The sequence below is a fragment of the Rhinatrema bivittatum genome, chromosome 6 (assembly GCF_901001135.1).
Source record: "Rhinatrema bivittatum chromosome 6, aRhiBiv1.1, whole genome shotgun sequence".
NCBI lineage: Eukaryota > Metazoa > Chordata > Amphibia > Gymnophiona > Rhinatrematidae > Rhinatrema > Rhinatrema bivittatum.
The window spans coordinates 109281412-109302234 of NC_042620.1; the positions used below are offsets into that span (position 1 = coordinate 109281412).

The following is a 20823-nucleotide window of genomic DNA, read 5'->3' on the forward strand; positions in this document are numbered from 1 at the left end:
GAGGGTTCCTGCAAGATTGGATCTGGATGGACGACTGGGGGAGCGGAAATGTGGCGCATTCTCAAACCAGGTGTGATTGTTCTTGTATAGTAGGTTGTGGAGAATGGTGAGGGTTTTGTATTTTATGCGGGAAGAGATGGGTAACCAATGAAGGTCCTTTAGGATAGGGGTAATGTGGTCGGCTTTGTGGGTATTTGTAAGAATTCTAGCCATGGCATTTTGCAACATTTGCAGGGGTTTGATCGTTGAAAAGGGGAGGCCCAGAAGTAATGAGTTGCAGTAATCCAGTTTGGATAGTATAGTGGTCTGTAGGACTGTGCGGAAGTCTTGGTAATGTAGAAGAGGTTTACGTTTTTTGAGGATGTGGAGTTTGTAAAAGCCTGCTTTTATGGTGTTGTTTATATGATGTTTGAAATTTAGCTATTGGTCAAGAGAGACACCGAGATCTCTCACATTGAGAGTGGGTGCATCTATGTGAGGGGAAGAGCTGCTTAGTGTTGTAAGCGTGCGGAGTGTAGGATTGGAGATAGTAAGGATTTCCGTTTTTGTTGCATTTAGGGCAAGATGAAGGTTGGAGAGAAGTGTATTGATAGAGGCAAGACATGATTCCCAGAAATGTAGGATTTTGGGGAGGGATTCTTGGATAGGAATGAGGATTTGAACGTCATCAGCATACAGGAAAAACTTTAGGCCGAGGTTGAAGAGAAGGTAGCAGAGGGGTAACAGGTAGATATTGAAGAGTGTTGAGGAGAGGGAAGAGCCCTGAGGGATGCCCTGGGTGAGGGGAATGTGTGAGGATTCACAGTTAGCTATTTTTACGGAATAGTCTCTATTGTTGACGTAGGACGAGAACTGTTGAAGTGCTGTGCCTGAAATACCTATCTCAGAAAGGTGAGTGAGGAGGATTTTATGGTTGACGGTGTCAAAGGCTGCCGAGATGTCAAGGAGGGCAAGGATATAAGATTGATCATGGTCCATGCCTTTGAGTATGATGTCAGAGAGTGTGATAAGGAGGCTTTTGGTGTTGCGAGCTTTGCGAAAGCCAAACTGAGAGGGGTGAAAGGTATTGCATTCTTCCAGGAAGTCAGTGAGCTGGGCATTCACTACTTTCTCCATAATTTTTGCTAAGAAGGGCAGATTGGAAATGGGATGGTAGTTAGCTGGATTACTGGGATCAAGGTTGGGTTTTTTGAGGAGGGGTTTGACTATTGCATGTTTGAGGGGGTCGGGAACTTTGCCATGAGAGAGGGAGCAGTTGATTATATCAGCCAGGGGTTTTGCAACAATAGTGGGGATAGTAAGCAGTGTCTTAGTGGGGATTGTGTCGGATGAGTGGGTGGCGGGTTTAACTTTTTTTAGGATGGATTCAATTTCCTTAGGTGAAGTTGGATCGAGGGACTCGAGGTTAGCGCCGGTATTTTTGGGGAGTGGGGTGACAGGGGAGTGATTAGTGGGGAAGCGTAGAAGGACATTGCGATTTTGTTTCTAAAAAACATAGCAAGTTCCTCACATTTACTATTGTCATTTTCTTCAGTGGGTGGGTGGGGGGGGGGACGAGTTGGTGAGTTCTGTAACATAGGAGAAAAGTGCATTTGCGTTAAATTGGTAGTCGTGGAATTTTGCGGAGTAATAGTCTCGTTTAGCATTTAACATAGATTGTATGTGTGTAAAGTGGATTTGTAGGCAGCTGTGTGTGTAGGGGAAGGGAGTTTGCGCCAGGTTCTCTCTTTGTTTCTTAGTTCATTTTTTAGCTTTTTTAGTTCCATGGTGTACCAAGGTTTTTTTGGAGATTTGTGATGGGAAATTTTTTTGTTGACTGTAGGGCAAACTTCGTTGGCAATTGTAGAGGTGAGATTGTTCCAAGATAGCAGGGCAGAGTCTGGGTTGGTTAGGTCAAGGTTCCGATTGACTTCATCAAAGGCAGTGATGAGGTTTTCAGTTGAGCAGGGGTTACGGTAGGAGATGGTGTTAGTAAGGGTGGTGGGAAAGGGGACAGGGGCATTTATGGTGAGTAGAGAATTGATAAGGGAATGATCAGTCCATGGGACCGGGGTCGCGTCAGGGGTATGTTGAGATTGAATACTGGCATTGACAAAGATGAGATCGAGGGTATGACCTGCTTTGTGGGTACGAGTTGCAATTAATTGTCTGAAGCCTTGAGCCTGGAGGGTGTTTAGGAAAAGTTCACAAGAGAGTGAGGGTGGCTGAACATCAACATGGAGGTTGAAGTCTCCTAGTATAATGGCTGGGGTATCTATGTTAATGTGATCTGATATGAATTCGATGAGTGGGGAGGGATCTTGATCGAGAAGCCCGGGGGGGTGTAGATGAGGCAGACTTGAAGCTCTTTGGCTTTGAACAGGCCAATTTCTAGTTTGTGTGGTGCGGTGATCTTTTGTGATTTGAGATTAAGGTTTTTTTTGCGGTGAGGAGGAGGCCTCCACCTCTTTTTTTGGGTCTAGAGATTGAGAAGATGTTGTAGGAATGCGTGGGTAGCTGGTTTATAAAGACATGGTCAGTGTCCTTAAGCCAGAACTCTGTGATGGCACAGATGTCTGGGTTGGTGTCCGTGAGCAGGTCATAGAGGATAGGGGCTTTTACTAGTGGTGTTCCCCAAGAATTGGTTCTTGGACTGTTTTCAACATTTTCATGATCTACATTGGGGAAGGATTGTCGGGAAAAGGTTTGTCTTTTTGCTGATAATACCAAAACCTGCAATAGGGTAGACAGCAGGAAGGTGTGGAAAATATGAAGAGGGATCTAGGGAAGCTCAAGGAATGGTCTAGGATCTGTCAGCTAAGATTTAATGCTAACAAATGCAGAGTTAGGTATTTATAATACAAAATCCCAAGGAACAGGTATAATAAATAGGATGAAATTCTTCTAGGCACAAAAGAGTGGGAGTGATCTTATATGTTGATCTCAAGGTGACCAAACAAGTAGATAAAGTGTCGGCAAAAGCCAGTAAGATGCATGGCTGCATAGGGAGTGGAATGCTCAGCAGAAAAAGGGAGGTGATATTGCCCCTTTTCTTTGCTTTCTGCTACGCCAGTCTAAAACAATTGGGGTAGATTTTCAAAGGGTTACATGCGTAAGATACGCGCGTAACCCCCGAAAATCTATCTCTGCGCTCGCTGAGCCTATTTTGCATAGGCTCGGTGGCATGCGCAAGCCCTGGGACGCACATTTGTCCTGGGGCTTTAAAAAATGGGCAGACCGGGGGCGGGGCCGGGGGCATGACGGTGGGCTGGGGGCGTGGCGGCGGGGCAGGGGGTGTGGCGGCGGGGCAGGGGGCGTTCCTGAGTCCTCAGGCACAGTGGAGGTGGGGGAGGGGGCAAAAACAAAGTTCCCTCCAAGGCAGCTCCGATTTCGGAGCTGCCTTGGAGGGAACGGGGAAAGCCATCGTGGCTCCCCTCGGGCTCGGCGCGTGCAAGGTGCACATGTGTGCACCCCCTTGCGCATGCCGACCCCTGATTTTATAACATGCGTGCGGCAGTGCGCACATGTTATAAAATCGGGTGTACATTTGTGCGCTCAGGGTAGCGCGCACAAATATACCCCGCGCGCATAATATTTAAAACGGCCCCATTGGGTTTAGTCCCTCATCAAGTTAATGGAGGCAGAGAACATTCCTTTTTTTTTATCCTGTGACATCACTACTACATATGTGTGGTACAGTGACAGTTAAGCAGTATTCTCTGTCTCCAGTTGTTGGAAGAACAACTGTTAAGCAAATTAAAAGTATATATCTACGGCATGAATTTTGTTTTGGGCCATGCACCTGTAATTTTTACAGAGTAATGATTCAAAATTTGGATATGCTCCCATTTTCATCAAAGTGTTTCTTGGGGTTGAGCCAATATGATGTGCATATATATATGATGTGTATATATTTAAAAAAATGGAAGAGGAACCTCTAAGAATCTTGCAAATTTTCACTATTTTTCATTTCTCGATGGTAAGAGTTACAAATGCTCTCTTGAATGCCAAAAGCTAAGGCTAAAGGGCATTCAACCAGTGAGTATCAAGCTGCTTAAAATAATTTTAGCCTTCATCTTAGAGTTCTTAGGGCTGTTTTAATCCCTCCATAGGCCAGTACTTTATCAGTGTTATGCTCCCTGTGGTAGCAATAGATCAGCCGCTGCAGATAGAACAGCCTGCACTGCATTAAATTGTGAATATAGTATGCAGTATATAAAAATAAGATATTTAGGACCTTGAACAAGCTATAAAGAAATAAAAAGTTATATGTTTACCCTGTATTGTTAGAATCAACAATTTCATCCATTGTTTTTACAACAGAGGCCTTTTTAAAAATAGCTCATGCACAGCTGCATATAAGCAAAACTCACATCCCATCTGTTTTTGAAACTAGAACTTTATATTAAATGGGATCAGTCTTATAAAGACAGCATCCTTTCCACGAATGTTTGCTCTAAGAAATTTTCTGATTTCTTAGCCAGCTTTCTGTGCTTCCTAAGCAGGATGCTTTATATAACCACACCCCGGTGTGCCTATCCTGCACAGGTGGGGCTATAAAAGATTTTGTTTCTCTTCAGGGCTAGAACCTCTCACCGGCTAGGTCTTTCACATTCCCTCTTACTCCCAGGGCCAAATCCTTTATAGGTGGGGTGGAAGATTTACTTTCAGGGCAAAATGTGACAGGACAGGGTAGACCTTTTTACACATTCCCATTTTTTTTGTGTTCCCTTGAGAGAGAGAACTTATCCTCTTGATGGGTGCAGTGAGTGCGTAAGAAATATTCTGGAGTCACCGAGTTAGTATCCAAAATTAAAGTCTTCACTGTCAAACAACAGTAATGAAAAGCACAATAATTCAAACTGCAACACCACAGAATTTTTCTTACAGTCTCTTTCCCTCTATCTATGCAGGACTCACATATCAGGACCCAGGAAACATCCATTCTCTTGGATTAGATTAAGTGGAGCTCCCAGGTGAGCAGGGACTCTTTAGAATGGTCAAAAAAGCCATAAAGATTCTATGGCACAAAGAGTAAATGTTCTCTCTCTCTCCCCAGATTAGTGAAACCACCTGATGGGTGTTCACAGTGATTTTTTGGTTTCCCTTACTCACAGTTAGCAGATCTTCAGGATCTCCTTGGTTATTACACATTCTCTTTATTTCTTCTTACTGGATCCCTGATGGAAAGGATCTTCTTTAAGCAAGCTTCTCTCTTTGCTTCAGACAGGAAGGAAGGGCAGTCAAAGCTTCCTCCTGGATCTTGAAATCAAAGTCTGTTTTTCCCAACAGAATTTAATACCAGAGTTACTCCTCACAATGAGTCACCACCAATTCAGAGGCAAGTCTCCCCTATCCCTGGGCATCCCAGACACAGGGTTCCCTGTGCCCTGAGTCCAAGAAAAGCCCAGGTGTCCCATGAGGCTTGTACCACTTAAAATCTTAAAACTCAAAAAATAGACCCAAAGAGAAAATCTTAACCTAGGAGGAATTTCCTCTTCTAGTGAGTGGACTGGAAGAAGAAACTCCTGCCGACCCTGGTCAGGACTGCCAGGCAGGGATTGCCTGGCTCCTCTGACTAGGCCTAAAAAACAGCTCAAGCAAAACTCCTCTCTGCCTCCTAACTCTCAACAAACATAAAGGGACTGCCTCCCGAGCTCTCTGTACGGAACTGCTATATAGACTCATAGGGGGATGGCCATTTCATACCCTTCAAAGGGAAGAGCTGCATTTGACTGGTAACCTCCCCCTCACACTAACCTACGTTTCTCTATCTGAACTTAGGGCTCACTAGGGCCTTAATGATGATGTAACTGAAGGGCCCATCACATCCCGCTCCCACTTGTTCAAAATCTGAGCATGGGTAACTCTTGCACAGATTTTACAGTAGATTCCCATATAATATTGCATAACAATATACATCTTCAGACAATACAAATAGCATTAATAGACAAACCACCAGAGAGAAATTGCAGCCATCTCTGCTCAGATTACTAGGCCTAACCCTAGGCAGGTTGTAGACCTGGTGTAGGCATTATTATACTGGCCTGCCAGCTGCATCTTTCAAAGAAAAAGTTAGACATGACAGTGTAACAACATTTTATTAGACATGGTTTGAGAATGACAAAGTGAAGTGAAAAACCTGCCAGCCCTGCTCTCACCATCCTATACCATAGTGTTATAAATCACAGAAAAACATAACAGGACATGAGAATAAGGCCATCCAGTAGAATGGCAAATGAGATGAATGGTGGCTGAAGTTAAAGTCCCAACATTTCTCTGTATTCGCTGGTCTTCTTGTCTTCCAGGCCACTTGTCAGGTCAGATCAAGTCAGGTCATCTTGTTGATAGATGATCTTTTAAATAGGAGAAATGTCCATATGATGAACATAAAATATAAGTTCTCCAATTTTAGGACAATGAAACATAATGCAAAATGAACATTTTAGTCCTTTCTCAAATTGGGTTAAGAAATAAACAATATGGGGCAGATTTTCAAAGGGGTTCGCGCGTAAGAAACGCATGTACCACCTGAAAACCTGCCCCAAGCTCCCCCTGTGCGCGCCGAGCCTATGTTGAATAGGCTCGGCAGTGAGCGCAAGCCCCGGGACGCGCGTAAGTCCCGGGGCTTTCCTGGGGGGGCGTGTCGGGGGGGCGTATGGCAGCGGCGCGACATCCGGGGGTGTGGCAGTGAGCGTGGTTCTGGCCCAAGGGCGTTTCGGGGGCGTGGCCGAGGCCTCCAAAACTGCTCCCGGGCTGGGGAATTGCACGCCGGCAGCTGGCCGGCGCACGCGAGTTACACCTGCCTTGGGCAGGCGTAACTTTTCAAACAAAGGTAGGGGGGGTTACGCCTTGGGCAGGCGTAACTTTTCAAACAAAGGTAGGGGGGGTTTAGATAGGGCTGGGGGGGTGGGTTAAGTAGAGGAAGGGAGGGGAAGGTGCGGGGGGGTGGAGGGAACGGAGGCAGTTTGCGCAGCTCAGCGCTCGCAGGCTGCCGATTTTGCACAGCCTTGCGCGCGCTGACCCCGGATTTTAAAAGATACGCGTGGCTACGCGCGTATCTATTAAAATCCGGTGTAATCTTGTTTGCACCTGTCACGCAAACAAAAGTGCGCGCGGCGTACTTTTTAAAAATCTGCCCCTATATGAACAGCAATATAATTTCCTTAATATAAGAACCCAAAAGAAATTTACTGAGATGCTGACTTGATGAGTTCTAGTTCATAATGTTCTGGATGGGGCTTATACATGGTCACCCCATTAAAGAGCATGCAGTTTATTTGATATTCTGTGGGTGGACCCAAAGGATGATTATAGACCACTGCACGTATCTGGATATTCCTTCCCAACTGTATTTCCTTCATTCTCCAGTTGACTTCCTTGCCATAGACCATGTGGCTTCTCACAAACTCCGGATTGGACTTTTTGATGATCCTCCTGTCCATCTCTTCCTGGATCCATACTTCACGGTGTTCCTCTACATAATTTGTGATGTAGATAGGTACATATGGATATTAGAGGCCAAAGTCATGCTTCATATGCCTCCAAATGATGCACTCAGCTTGAGATGCCCTCGAGGGGCTTCTGGGATCAGTGACCTTGCTGGGCACCACCCAGGATTGGGTTTTTTTCATCGGGATATATTACATGTTCCAGTAAATCCTTTTTTGGCAATATCCTTGTTGCTGAGGATGGTAAAGAGATTTCACTGGTGACTGGAGATATCGAGAAAGTGGAGATGGGAGATGCTATTTTTTGTTGAGAAGTATCTCCAGATGAAAATCCAGAGCTGGACTTCAAAATATACCGGACCATTGCTTGTTCAGCATACTCTTCATAGGTCATGGGCTCCCAGACATAGGGGGTAATTTTCAAAGGAGTTACGCGCATAAATGTAACTACTATTGTAGCAATTTTCAAAAGCCATTTACTCACGTAAAGTGCACTTATGCGAATAAATCCTATGGACGATTCAATGGCATATATTGTAGCAATTTTCAAAAGCCCACTTACTCGAGTAAAGTGCATTTACATGCGTAAAACCCAGATTTATGCATGTAAATGCTTTTTAAAATCTGGCCCATAAATGTTAGCTTCAGGCAGCATTATTGAAAATCTTTTTCTTGCGATGCTGGCGCTAATCGCCACATTCCAGTTCTTGGATTCCACACACCAGTCCACTTGCTAGAATGATGGGGAGCTGGAGTAGCTGGAATAAGATGATAAAGAGTCAGCCGATCTTCCTTGACCCCTCCTGGGAGAACCATAGGGGCAGTAGGTTGTGCCCCTTCTGGGCCTGATACCAGTCAGAGGCCTCCTGAGAGATATTCTTCCTCATTCGTTCAAACTCTCAGCCTCCCGCTGTTTGGGCTGATGATGTTCTACAGCTCTGTCTGGTGGTGTTGCTCCTTTTACACCCTCTGTAGCCTCTGGAGGCTTTATTGGGAAAACCTCCTGGAATGTGATTATAGTATCTCCCACGCTGGGAAAAGCTGATACTTCTTTCATGGTGCTGATTACTGACTTTGTGCTATGATCCCGACTACCATCAGACATTTTGGGGTGGGGGGGGGGGGACAACAAGGATTGCTCCCGCTGGGCCACATGCTATAATGCCGCCGCTAATTGCTGGCTTGAGATGGGTGCCGGGCAAGTGTTATTCGGCTTGGTCTCTTGGTACTGCAAGTAAAAACAGTTGCAACATTGGAGACTCACCGGTTGCAGATGCTGAAGAGTAAAACAGTTTGTGCATTCTAAGGCCCCCATAGGCTGGCATCCTCGGAGGATGAGTTTGATCCTCCCCTTTGGGATGAAGAAATTTGTAGCCTCACCCTTAGTTGATGATCCTTGGTTGGTTGTGTGATCCTATCGTCCTTCGGACCCAGATAAAAGGCTGGGACCTTTGCCTTCTGGGAGCTGCAGCAGAAGGCTACCTCCCGCCCCAGACTTCAGGGACTCTGCCATGATGGTATCGCTCTCCTTCCCCACAAAAGGTGAAGAAAAAAAATGTGATTTTGGTGTTTGCTTTCACTTGCAGCCTTGCACGCAGCTTGCCTCGCTCTCTTTCCTTGCAGGCCACTCCACATGCACATTGTCTAACAGTATAGTGACATGCATACGTAGGTTTGCTAATTCACTCGATGACATCATACGCTGATGCACTCCCTTTTCCCTTGCAAGTGTTTGGTGCACTTTGCTTTGTTGCTTGCAATGTTGGCGGGATTGGTGACCTTGGTTTTGGAATTTTGCGATTTTTCTCCCAAACGCACCACAAGTTGGCGCAATTGTAAAACAGCAGTTTCCACATCCAAATCTTCCCAATTCACGCCCCGCATATTTCCCAGCCCCATATTGGTCTCCATTTTATATAACCCTACCCCAGTGTGCCTGTCCTGCACAGGTGGGGCAATAAAAGATTTTGTTTCTCTATGAGGCTGGAATCTCTCACCGGCTAGGTCTTACACATTCCCTCTTATTTCCAGGGCCAGATCCTTTGTAGGTGGGGGGAAAGATTTACTTCCAGGGCCCAATGTGACAGAGGTGACCTTCTTACACATTTCCATTTCCTTTGTGTTCCCTTGGGACAGAGGACTTTTCCTCCCAGTGGATGATGCAGTGAGTGAGAAAGAAATACTCTGGAATCATTGAGTGTCCAAAATTAAAGTTTTTACTGTCAAACAACAATGATGAATGGCACAATAACTCAAACTGCAGCACCACAGAGTTTTCTTATAGTCTCTTTTCCTTTACCTGTGCAGGACTCAAATATCAGGGTATGGGAAACATCCACTCTCATAGATTAGGTTAAGTGGATCTCCCAGGAGGGCAAGGTCTCTTTAGAATGATCAAAAAACCCCTTCCAATATGATAGAAATGGTAAAGAGTCTATGGCACAGAGAGTAAACCTTCTCTCTCTCCCCCAGGTTAATGAAAATACCGGATGGGTGTCCACAGTGATTTTTTGTTTCCCTAATTCATGGTTAGCAGATATTCAGGATCTCATTGGTTATTACACAATCTCTATTTCTTCTTTCTGGATCTCTGATAGCAGAGATCCCCTTGAAGCAAACAGCTGTCTGCTTCAAACAGGAAGAAGGCCAGCCAAAACTTCCTTTTGGATCTTGAAATCAAAGTCTGTTTCCCCCAACATAATTTAACACCAGAGTTCCTCCTCACAATGGGTCACCACCACTTCAGGGGCAGGTCTTTTCTGTCTCTGTGCATTCCAGACACAGGGTTCCCCATGCCCTGAGTCCAAGAAAACCCCAGTGAGTCCAGTGAGGCTCCTACCACTTAAAATCTTAAAACCCGAAAAATAGACCCAAAGGGAAAATCCTGACCAGCCAGTGAGTGGACTGGAAGAGGAAACCCTTCCTGACCCTGGTCAGGACCACCAGGCAGGGTTTACCTGACTCCTCTGACTAGGCCTGAAAAAACAATTTAAGCAAAGCTCCTCTCTGCCTCCTAACTCTCAGCAAACCTAAAGAGACTGCCTCCTGAGCTCTCTGTAAGGAGCTGCTATATAGACTCTTAGGGGGACAGGCTGCATTTGGCTGGTAACCTCCCCCTCACACTAACCCATTACTCTAGCTGAACTAAGGGATCACCCAGGTTGTAATAGTTATGTAACCGAAGGGTCCGTCACATTTATCTCCTGCAGTAGAGAATCCTCAGCAGCATTTAGCGTGTTACCTATGTAACCTCCTAGGAGCTTTAAAGTTTCAAAAGGGAAATTATTTAAGAAAAGAAATCTTCCCACTATTTATGCAATAAATCTTTCTGTTGCAGACATTGAGGAGGAATATTGATTTAATGGTCACAGTAGGCACCACTGTATTTAACCGTAGCTTTTAAAATAAATGATCTAGGAAGTCTGAAGGAAGTGAACGCAGAAATATGTTTTTTGTCTGAAAGACGTTTCTAGTAAGTGTCTTTCAGGTGAAAAAATAATCACCAATTCCTGATGTAGTGGAAGGTTGTTGCAGCATACGCATACCTTTTCTACCCACAGTCAAGGCTTTCTACTACCTTATAGCTATTAGACTAAAGTGATACTTTTTATATTGCCTTTCAGCGGAAGGCTAATTCTGTGAAGAACTAAAATTAAAAAAAAACAACAAAGGATAGTCCTAGGACCAATTTTTTCTTTCATAGAGCTCATAGTTAATACTGTGATTCTAGAAGTTACAGTCCATGTATTCATTATACTTCTCAACCCTTAAGATCCAAAGGTCAAAAGATGACTTTTCAAAAAGTAGGAAAATCAACTCTAGGAACATCTAGGTCATGTACCATATCTCTCAGATCCTCTTTTTGTGCAAGCCAATAGACGGTTGCCTTTGAAAACATTACAAAGAATGATTCCATTTAATGACATACCTGCAGTGCCTGACTATAATCCACTTTGAAATGTTGAAAGGTGGAATATAAATCAAATAAAATAAAGAAATCATGGACCAGTGGGTCCTGGCTTTCTTACAATGTAGCTATGCCCTAGAGCTAGACTTTCCATTATAATAGAGTTACAGGGTATCACCATGTTTTCAACAACAACAAAAAAAGGATTAGGGCTAACTAACATAACTACCAAATTGCTATGTTGAAAGCATTATGTCGGATTCCATTCAAGGAATAAATATAGGGAGGATAACTTTGAACATACAAGCATGTGCACCCATATATGCATGTATATGGACATGTGAAAATCTTTTGTATTTTATAACCTGCACATATATGATATACACAGATTATAAAATACACATAAGTGTACACTACAACATGTGCAAGTGTTAAAAAACTGCACAAATTCATATTGTACTTATCTGGATAAGTTCAGATTTATCTGGCTAAATAGCAGTACTTATCTAGATAAGTTCTGAGTCATCTGGCTAAGTAGTGGCTGCTACTTAGCTGGCTAAGTCTTAAAATGCCACTTTTCTGGCTAAGTCAGATAGCTTGATAATTCTAAAAAACACCATTTATAGAAACATAGAAACAGAAATGACGGCAGAAGAAGACCAATAGGCCCATCCAGTCTGCCCAGCAAGCTTTCACACTTATTTTCTCATACTTATCTGTTACTCCGACCACTGAGTTTAGGGTCCTTATTGGTAGCTTTTTGATTCTAATTTCCTTCCACCCCCACCACTGATGCAGAGAGCAGTGCTGGAGCTGTATCAAAGTGAAGTATAAGGCTTAATGTTTGAGGGTAGTAACCTTCGTATTGAGCAAGTTACCCTAATGTATCTATACTCATACTGCTCGGATCAATGCCTTGTTAGATGTTGGCTGGATGTAAATCCTATTTCTTCATTCCCCATGCCGTTGAAGCAGTGAGCTGCGCTGGATATGCATTCAGAGTGAAGTATCAGGCTTAAATTGGTTCAGGGTAGTAACCACCGCATTAAGCAAGCTACTCCCATGCTTATTTGTTTACCCAGACTGTGCAATTCAGTCCTTTGTTGTTGTCTGAATATAAATCCTCTTTTCTTCATTCCCCTGCCGTTAAAGCAGAGATAACGTTGAAGCAGAGATTTACGCTGGATATGCATTGAAAGTGAAGTATCAGGCTAAATTGGTTTGGTGTAGTAACTGCCGCAACAAGCAAGCTACTCCCACGCTTATTTGTTTACCCAGACTGTGCTATCTTGTTGGTTGTTGCTTGAATGAAATCCTCTTTTCCACATTTCCTCTTGCCATTGAAGCATAGAGCAATGTTGGTTGTTGAAGCAAAGAGCAATGTTGGTTGTTGCCTGAATGCAAATCCTTTTTTCCACATTTCCTCTTGCCGTTGAAGCAGAGAGCAATGTTGGAGTCTCATTAACCGTGTGAATGTTTATTGAATAAGAGTATTAATCACCAGGTAGTAGCCATCATTCCCACAATCCACCCCATTCCTGTTCTCTTCATTCCCATCCTCCAGGCTTTATGGATCCACAGTGTTTATCCCACACCCCTTTGAAATTCTTCACAGTTGTGGTCTTCACCACTTCCTCCGGAAGGGCCTTCCAGGCATCCACCACCCTCTCCGTGAAGAAATACTTCCTGACATTGGTTCTGAGTTTTCCTCCCTGGAATTTTAAATCGTGACCCCTGGTTCTGCTGATTTTTTTCCAATGGAAAAGTTTGTCGTTGACTTTGGATCATTAAAACCTTTCAAGTATCTGAACATCTGTATGATATCACCCCTGCTCCTCCTTTCCTCCAGGGTATACATATTTAGATTCTTCAGTCTCTCCTCATAAATGAAGACCATCCACCTTTTTTGGTTGCCCTTCTCTGGACTGCCTCCATCCTGTCTCTGTCCCTTCATATATACGGTCTCCAGAACTGAGCACAGTACTCCAGGTGAGGCCTCACCGAGGACCTGTACAAGGGGATAATTACTTCCCTTTTCTTACTCGAAATTCCTCTCTCTATGCAGCCCAGCATTCTTCTGGCTTTAGCTAGCGCCTTGTCACACTGTTTCGCTGACTTCAGATCTTAGACACTATCACCCTCAGGTCTGTCTCCTGCTCCGTGTACATCAGCCCTTCATCCCCCATCGAATACAATTCTTTCGGATTCCCACAGCCCATATGCATGACTCTGCACTTCTTGGCATTGAATCTCAGCTGCCATAACTTCGACCAGTCTTCGAGCTTCCTTAAATCCCATCTCATTCTCTCCACTTCTGGCGTGTTCACTCTTGCAGATCTTAGTATCATCCACAAATAGACAAACCTTACCTTCTATCCCATTTGCGATGTCGCTCACAAAGATATTGAACAGGACCGGTCCCAACACAGACCCTTGCAGCACTCTGCTCATCACCGCTCTCTCTTTAGAGTAAGTTCCATTTACCATAACACATTGTCTTCTGTCCTTCAACCAGTTTGCTATCCAGGCCACCACCTTGGCACTCACACCCAATCTTCTCGTTTTATTCAAAAGTCTCTTGTGTGGGACCGTATCAAAAGCTTTGCTAAAATCCAAGTGGATGACATCGAGCGCTCTTCCTTGATCCAATTCCTTAGTCACCCAATCAAAAAAGTCGATCAGATTTGTCCGACATGCTGCCTCTGGTCCATCACATACTTCAGATGTAAATATTCACAAATAAGCTGTCAAATTTACATGTAAATTCCTTATAAAAGTGCAACTTACTCATGTAAATGTTGGCCCCACCCCAGAATGTCTCTGGCCATTCCCTTTTTCACACATGCAAATTTACTCACGTACTCTTACACACTCTCTCATCCAAACTGTTCAAACTTGAATCCACCAGGCAACGTGCCTTCTCTCTCGCTGGGCCCGCCCTCTGGAACAAAATGCCCCCTAGTCTTCATCAAGAAGCTTGTCAAAAAAGATTCAAACAGAACCTCAAGACCTGGCTCTTTAAACAGGCATTCACCTAATACCCCCCTTTTACCCCTCCTACACCCCCCCTTTAAACCCCTCCTGTACCCCACTGTAAATACCTCAAACCAATCTGCCCCCATCCAATGTGTCATGAATATCCTTTCAAGCCAATATTCTCCCTTTTTTATTCATCATACTTATTCTTCGTATTCCCTGTTAATTTTCTGTACCCTACTGTAAATGTTTCAAGCCAATATGCCCCTGTCCAATATGTCATGCATATCCATTCTAGTCAATATTCCCATTTTTATGTATCATACTTATACTTCGTATTCCCTGTTAATTTTCTGTACCCTACTGTAAATGTTTCAAGCCAATATGCCCCTGTCCAATATGTCATGCATATCCATTCTAGTCAATATTCCCATTTTTATGTATCATACTTATACTTCGTATTCCCTGTTAATTTCCCCTCCCAATGCTATATCCATTGTTTCACTTTGTTACTTGTTCTCTGTAAAGCTCCTTGCTGTTTTTAGTTACCTGTAAACCGAGATGATGTTCCCAACGAATCCCGGTATATAAAAACACTTAATTAAATAAATAAATAAATAAATAAATAAATAACATATAGGGGTGGATTTTAAAAGGGTTACGCGCGTAACCGTGAAAACCTGCTCCTGCGCGCGTCGAGCACATTTTGTTTGGCCCAGCAACATGCACAAGCCCCGGGACGCGCGTATGTCCCGGGGCTTGAAAAAAGGAGTGGGGTGTGGGTGGGTCAGGCGGGGCGGGGGCGGGACCGAGGCCTCCGGCACAGCGGCCGTGCCGGGGGATCGCCCACCAGTACTTGGCCGGCATGCGCAACCTACACCTGCCTAGAGGCAGGTGCAACGTAGTAAACAAAGGTCAGGGGAGGTTTTAGATAGGGCTGGGGGATGGGTTAGGTAGGGGAAGGCAGGGGAAGATGGGGGGCGGAAGGAAAGTTCCCTCCAAGGCCGCTCCGATTTTGGAGCGGCCTCGGAGGGAACGGGGAAAGCCATTGGGGCTCCCCTAGGGCTCAGTGTGCGCAAGGTGCACAAGTGTGCACCCCTTTGTGCGCGCCGACCCTGGATTTTATAGCATGCGCGCGGCTGCACGCACATGTTATAAAATTGGGCGTCTTAAAATCTGGCCCATATTTTGAGGTTTAAAAAGTAGCATAACAATAGATTTACCAGTGCATTTCTCAAAGCTTACTTCTGCCAGTCAAAATATCTTGTTCTGATATAATTTGTAATCTTGTATAATTTTTTATATAATATGTAGGTGTGGTCATATGAGAGGGGTTGTTGAAGATTGATATAATTTATATCAAAATTTATATTGAGAGGAAAAGATCTGAGTAGTAAAGAGAAATGCGACAGGTTGAATCCCAAATCAGTTGGTACAGTCATCAGTCCACAAAAACCTCTCCTTTTTAAAGTGTTTATTTTATTAGTAAATGATTTTTTAACTTTAAATTTTAAACTTCTTTTTTATAAAAACACAGAAGTATGCTGGTATTTCAAAAATCTTTTCAAATTGCTTGTAATGGCAAGTTCTTCCCAGTACATAAATTTCACATTTTTGTGAATTTAAAGGGCACCTGGCTTCAGATTTAAATTCATCACTTAGATTTACTTATCTTTGTAACACAGTCCTTGTGATATGATTATGTCCATGCCACCATCTATTGTCATCAATTTAATTCCGAGAAACGCCAACATTGACATTTCGCGGAATCGCTGCATCTGGGCCACAGCTCAAAATTTGTGCTTTTTTCACTCTACTCGCAAATTCTTTGTTAGATGTATTCCTCTCAGCCATACCTGCAATACTCAGGGGATTCAGCCTGTGGCATTTCTCTTCAGTACTGAGGTATTTTCCTTTCACTATAAATTTTGATATAAATTATATCAGAACAAGATATTTTTACTGGCAGGAGTAAGCTTTGAGAAGTGCACTGGTAAAGCTTTTGAGTTGCTTTATTGTAAACTAGTGGTTCTCTTAATTGATTTCATGATTATAAAGTTCTCTTAATTGATTTCATGATTATAAATTACATGCATATGTGCTGATTTTCTTTGAAAATTCACCTATAATATGTATTCAGTATTCTTTGTGACTCCAATAAAAGACAACATGTGGACTCAGTTCTGAATTCAGTGCTTGCCCCATATTTTTGAATTGAAACTCATCATTCAGTAATGCAGACAGAGCGGAAAGGTACATTTTTAACATTAGCTAGAACTAATAGAGATATAGTTCCACATTCCAATAATAGAAAATCATCAGAAATTTCTTTATTAGGGCACAACTGGGAAACTTTTCTATTTCAAAGCATGCAAAGACCATTCACCGAAGTAATGGTGGTTTTTAGCAGCATGTCTACGAAAAGAATTGATAATGGTTTAATCAAAGCATCATTGCTATACTAAGGAATCCTAGTATCAAAAAGCGTGGTTTCCTCAAAAAAAAAAAAAGAATACTTATGAAGCAAAATGCTTATGTATCCTCAAACAGTTGATAATTATTACCAAGTATAAAAAAATAAAAAAGAATTCCCAAATACTTGGGATTATATAATATTACTGATACTGTAGGCAGCATCTGTAGGTTTAGTACCTAGGTTCAGAGCTCGCAAACAGGTGAATTTTCAAAGGAGTTACCCATGTAAAGTGTACTTATATGGGTAAATCCTGTAGACAATTCAATGGCATATATTGTAGCAATTTTTAAAAGCCCATCTACATGGGTAAAGTGCATTTACATGTGTAAAATTCAATTTTAAGCGTGTAATTGCTTTTGAAAATCAGGTCCATTATGACTCCAGAGCTGTATCCTGTCACACAGAAACCTTTGTTCTCAAAATCACAGTTATCTTATCCTTATTTTTCCTTTGAAGACAAGGCTGTTATAATGGGTTAAAAGAATGAGTAATCATGTTTAGATCCATGACAATGGATTTTAGTAACAGATGTAAACTTGCCAGGCAGGGAAACTCTCTGTGTAGATCACTTTGCTTAAGTTCAATTATCAGAATGGAGGACAGAGCAACAAGTTTTAATGTTATATCACTTTTTCTGCATCAGAAGAATAAAGGAAAGAGATTTCTGTATGACAGTGCTACCGCAGAGGCAAGTATAATCAAGCAAGGTGTAGCAATAGTTTATTATTGTTAGGTGGGATTTCAATTTATTATAAAGACAAATAAATAAGCGTACAGTCAGGGGAAATCCAATGTCACAAAAGATTTTTTCCTGCACTTCATATTGAGTGAAATTAGAATTTACAAGCTGATTCCCAAAGCCAAAATCTTCTCCATACATATGAGCAGGAGTTCCTTTAGGAAGTGTATCAGTCCTAATACTAATTAGCAAAATACAAAGATGAAGCGGTTTTTTCCTATGGAAGCAAGGCATGAGACATCGAGGAGCTACTTACACTATTAAAGACTTGGCTGAACTGGAATTGGAAGTATGTGTTTCCCTCCATGGCCCCTTGATGGGACCTATTTTAAACATAAAAAAAAAATGAAGGGGGAACTAGTGGTACCAATTTGATTCAGTGGCTTTATTATGCACATTTAATGGAACTGAGGTTTGATCAACCTCTAAAATGTCTAGAAACCAGAGATCTTCTAATCCAAGGCACATTATCATTGTAAGACTAATTTCCAGTTTTATCTTACAACATAACTCAAGAGGTTAGGTTTAGTTAATAAAAGCTTTTCGTCCTCCTTGCTCTCATCCCTAGTATAAGCAAAATATTAAAATATAATAACAATAAAAGATCATTTCCTTAGCAGACATTCATGTTAGGCATTCTTGAGAATTTTATAAAACTTCAAACACCTAGATATTTCTGCAATTTTAGCTTCTCTACAAAAAGGATCTAGTAAAACATTTTAAGCATACAATTAAATTTGGATGCAGTAGCAGTAATATTGAGGTAGATTTTTTAAAGAATGCGCTCATTTTATAACATGTTGGCGCCGGGGTGTGCATGTTATAAAATCCGATGGCCGCGCGCACATATGTGCCCGATTTTGTATCGCGGTATGTATGTGCGCACGGGTGCCGCACTCACGCATGCGGGGTTTGGTTTTTTTTTAAATACGCGTGGTGATGTTATCTGCCATTTTCCCAATTCCCTCCCAGTCCACTCCAATAAAGGAGCAGATGGGAGGGAACTTCTCTAACCATATCTTTCCTCCCTCTTCCCCTCTCCTCCCCGACCCCTAAACTAACCTTTTCTTCCCTATTTTTTTACTTAAACTTACCTGCGCCATTGGAGCAGAAGTAAGTTACATGCGCCGGCCAGTTGCTGGCGTGTGCTTCCCCCGGGAAAGGTCCTAATGGTCACTGTCCCAGCTGGCACCCGCCCCGCCCTGTCCCCTGAGCTGCACCTTTCAACTAGCCTGGCTCTTTGGCGTGTACCAGGGGTTACGCATGTGGCCGGGCCCTTTCTAAAATGGGCTCAGCGCGCAAGGCCCGGCCATGCACATAACTCCCGGTATTAATGCACGCCGGGCTTTTAAACTTAGCGCTATTATGTCACAAAGGCAGAATCAATGGAAACTCTTACTTTATAAGAGTTAGAACCTATTCACATCTTAAAGAGCATTTTTATCCACTGTGGATGCTGAATTTGTTCATGAAAACATTAATAATGGTGCCTTTCGATCCTATTAAAAGGATGATGATTAAAGTTCTTATCTAAAGAACAATTATTCTAATGTCAAAAACATTAGCAAGAAATTTTTAAATTTATCTGGCAATACAAATTCAATGAATCCATCTCGGTCTACTTAACCAGAAGTAATCTCTACTTTTACTTAGAAGTAATCAAAATCTTACTTAGATATTTAGAAATCTCAATATTTTTTTTTTACAGAAAGTCAGATAAATTGTTCATTTTGGAGACATATAAAAAGTTTAGGTGACAACTAAACCAACCCATAGCAAGTTGAACAAAGAAGTTGATAAGAACAGCATATATGTTAAAAGGAAATCAGGCTCTATCAGAAATCAGAGCCCATTCAGCTAGAGATTAGTCATCCTTGTGGGCATAAGAAGGAGCTGTATATTCAGCAAAGATTTGTAAAGCGTCCACATGGTCCACATTACATTTATCAAAACATTACAGCTGGGATGTTTTCATGAAAAAGAAACCTGCTTATAAAGCAAACATTCTATATGCAGGTTTATTATCCTCCCACTCAGAATAATTGGGCTTTGGTACTTCCCAATTGTTCTGGACTGGTGTAGCAGAAAGCAAAGAAAGGAGAAATTTAGACTTACTTGATAATTTCCTTTTCTTTATTTCTGCTACACCTGTCCAGAAACCTACCCGGAAAGTTAAAACATGAAAGAATGTAGAGATTTTCTAGTAAATGAGATAAAAAAAATATATAAAGTTTTTAAGATAATTTTAAACAGTACCTTCTTCTATAAAAAGAAAAAGGAAGATATTTTGTCATAAGTTTTAAAATCTGCTTTGTCAAGAGAATACTGGCTTTAACTGTCATTGCATCACACGTATGTAGTAGTGATGTCACAGGATGGAAAAAAAAAGAATGTTCTCTGCCTCCATCACCTGGATAAGCGACTAAACCCAATTGTTCTGGACTGATGTACCAGAAATAAAGGAAAGGAAATTACTAGGTAGGTCTACATTTCTCTGTATAAGTACCTGGTGAGACTTCATTTGGAATACTATGTACAATTCTGGAGACCACATTATCAAAAGTATATAAACTGATTGGAGTTGGTCCAGGGGGTGAGTACTAAAATGGTCAGTTTTCTTCATTTTAAGCATATGGGGACAGGCTTAAAGATCCAAACATGTATACCCTAAAGGAAAGGTGAGATAGGGGAAATAGGATAGAGACATTTAAATACCCCCAAGGTATCAATGCACAAGGAAGGTAGGCCTCTTTCAATGGCAAGGAGGATCTAGAACAAGGAATCATGGGATGAGGGGGAAAGGGGGTAAACAGGAATAACCTTAAGAAATATTTCTTTACAGAGAGGATAGTGGATGCATGGAACAGCCTCCCAGTGGAGGTGGTAGAGACAAAAATTGTATCTGAATTCAAGAAAGTATGGGCAAAACATAGGGGATCTCTGAAGAAGTAATGGCAATTGTAAAGCTGAATTGATTGGGTGGATTGGCAGACTAGATGGGCCATTTGGTCTTTTTATGCCATCAGATTGCTATGTTTATATGTTTTAGTAGAAGGGGCCTGGGCCTGTCAAGCCTCTCTCCCTGCTTTCTTACTCTTCTTATGAAGAGGAGGAGGAAGGTCCTTTTAGGCCTCTCCACATTCCTTCCTCCTAGGAGGGAAGGGGGTCTTGGTTGCTGTTAGTCCTCTCCCTTCTTTCCCATGATGTTTCACTAAATGTTTCATGGTTTTGTAAAATGCCTCATAGATAGTTGATTAGGGTGAAAGAAAACCAGGAGCCATAAAGTTCAATCTTC

At 42.4% G+C, this 20823-nt stretch overlaps 1 protein-coding gene across 6 annotated transcripts in view; it reads left to right on the top strand.

Annotated features, from left to right (window-relative positions):
- Positions 1 to 20823, top strand: part of ERICH2 (glutamate rich 2) — a 172702-nt gene that overhangs the window by 146066 nt on the left and 5813 nt on the right. The gene's annotated exons all lie outside the window — the stretch shown is intronic.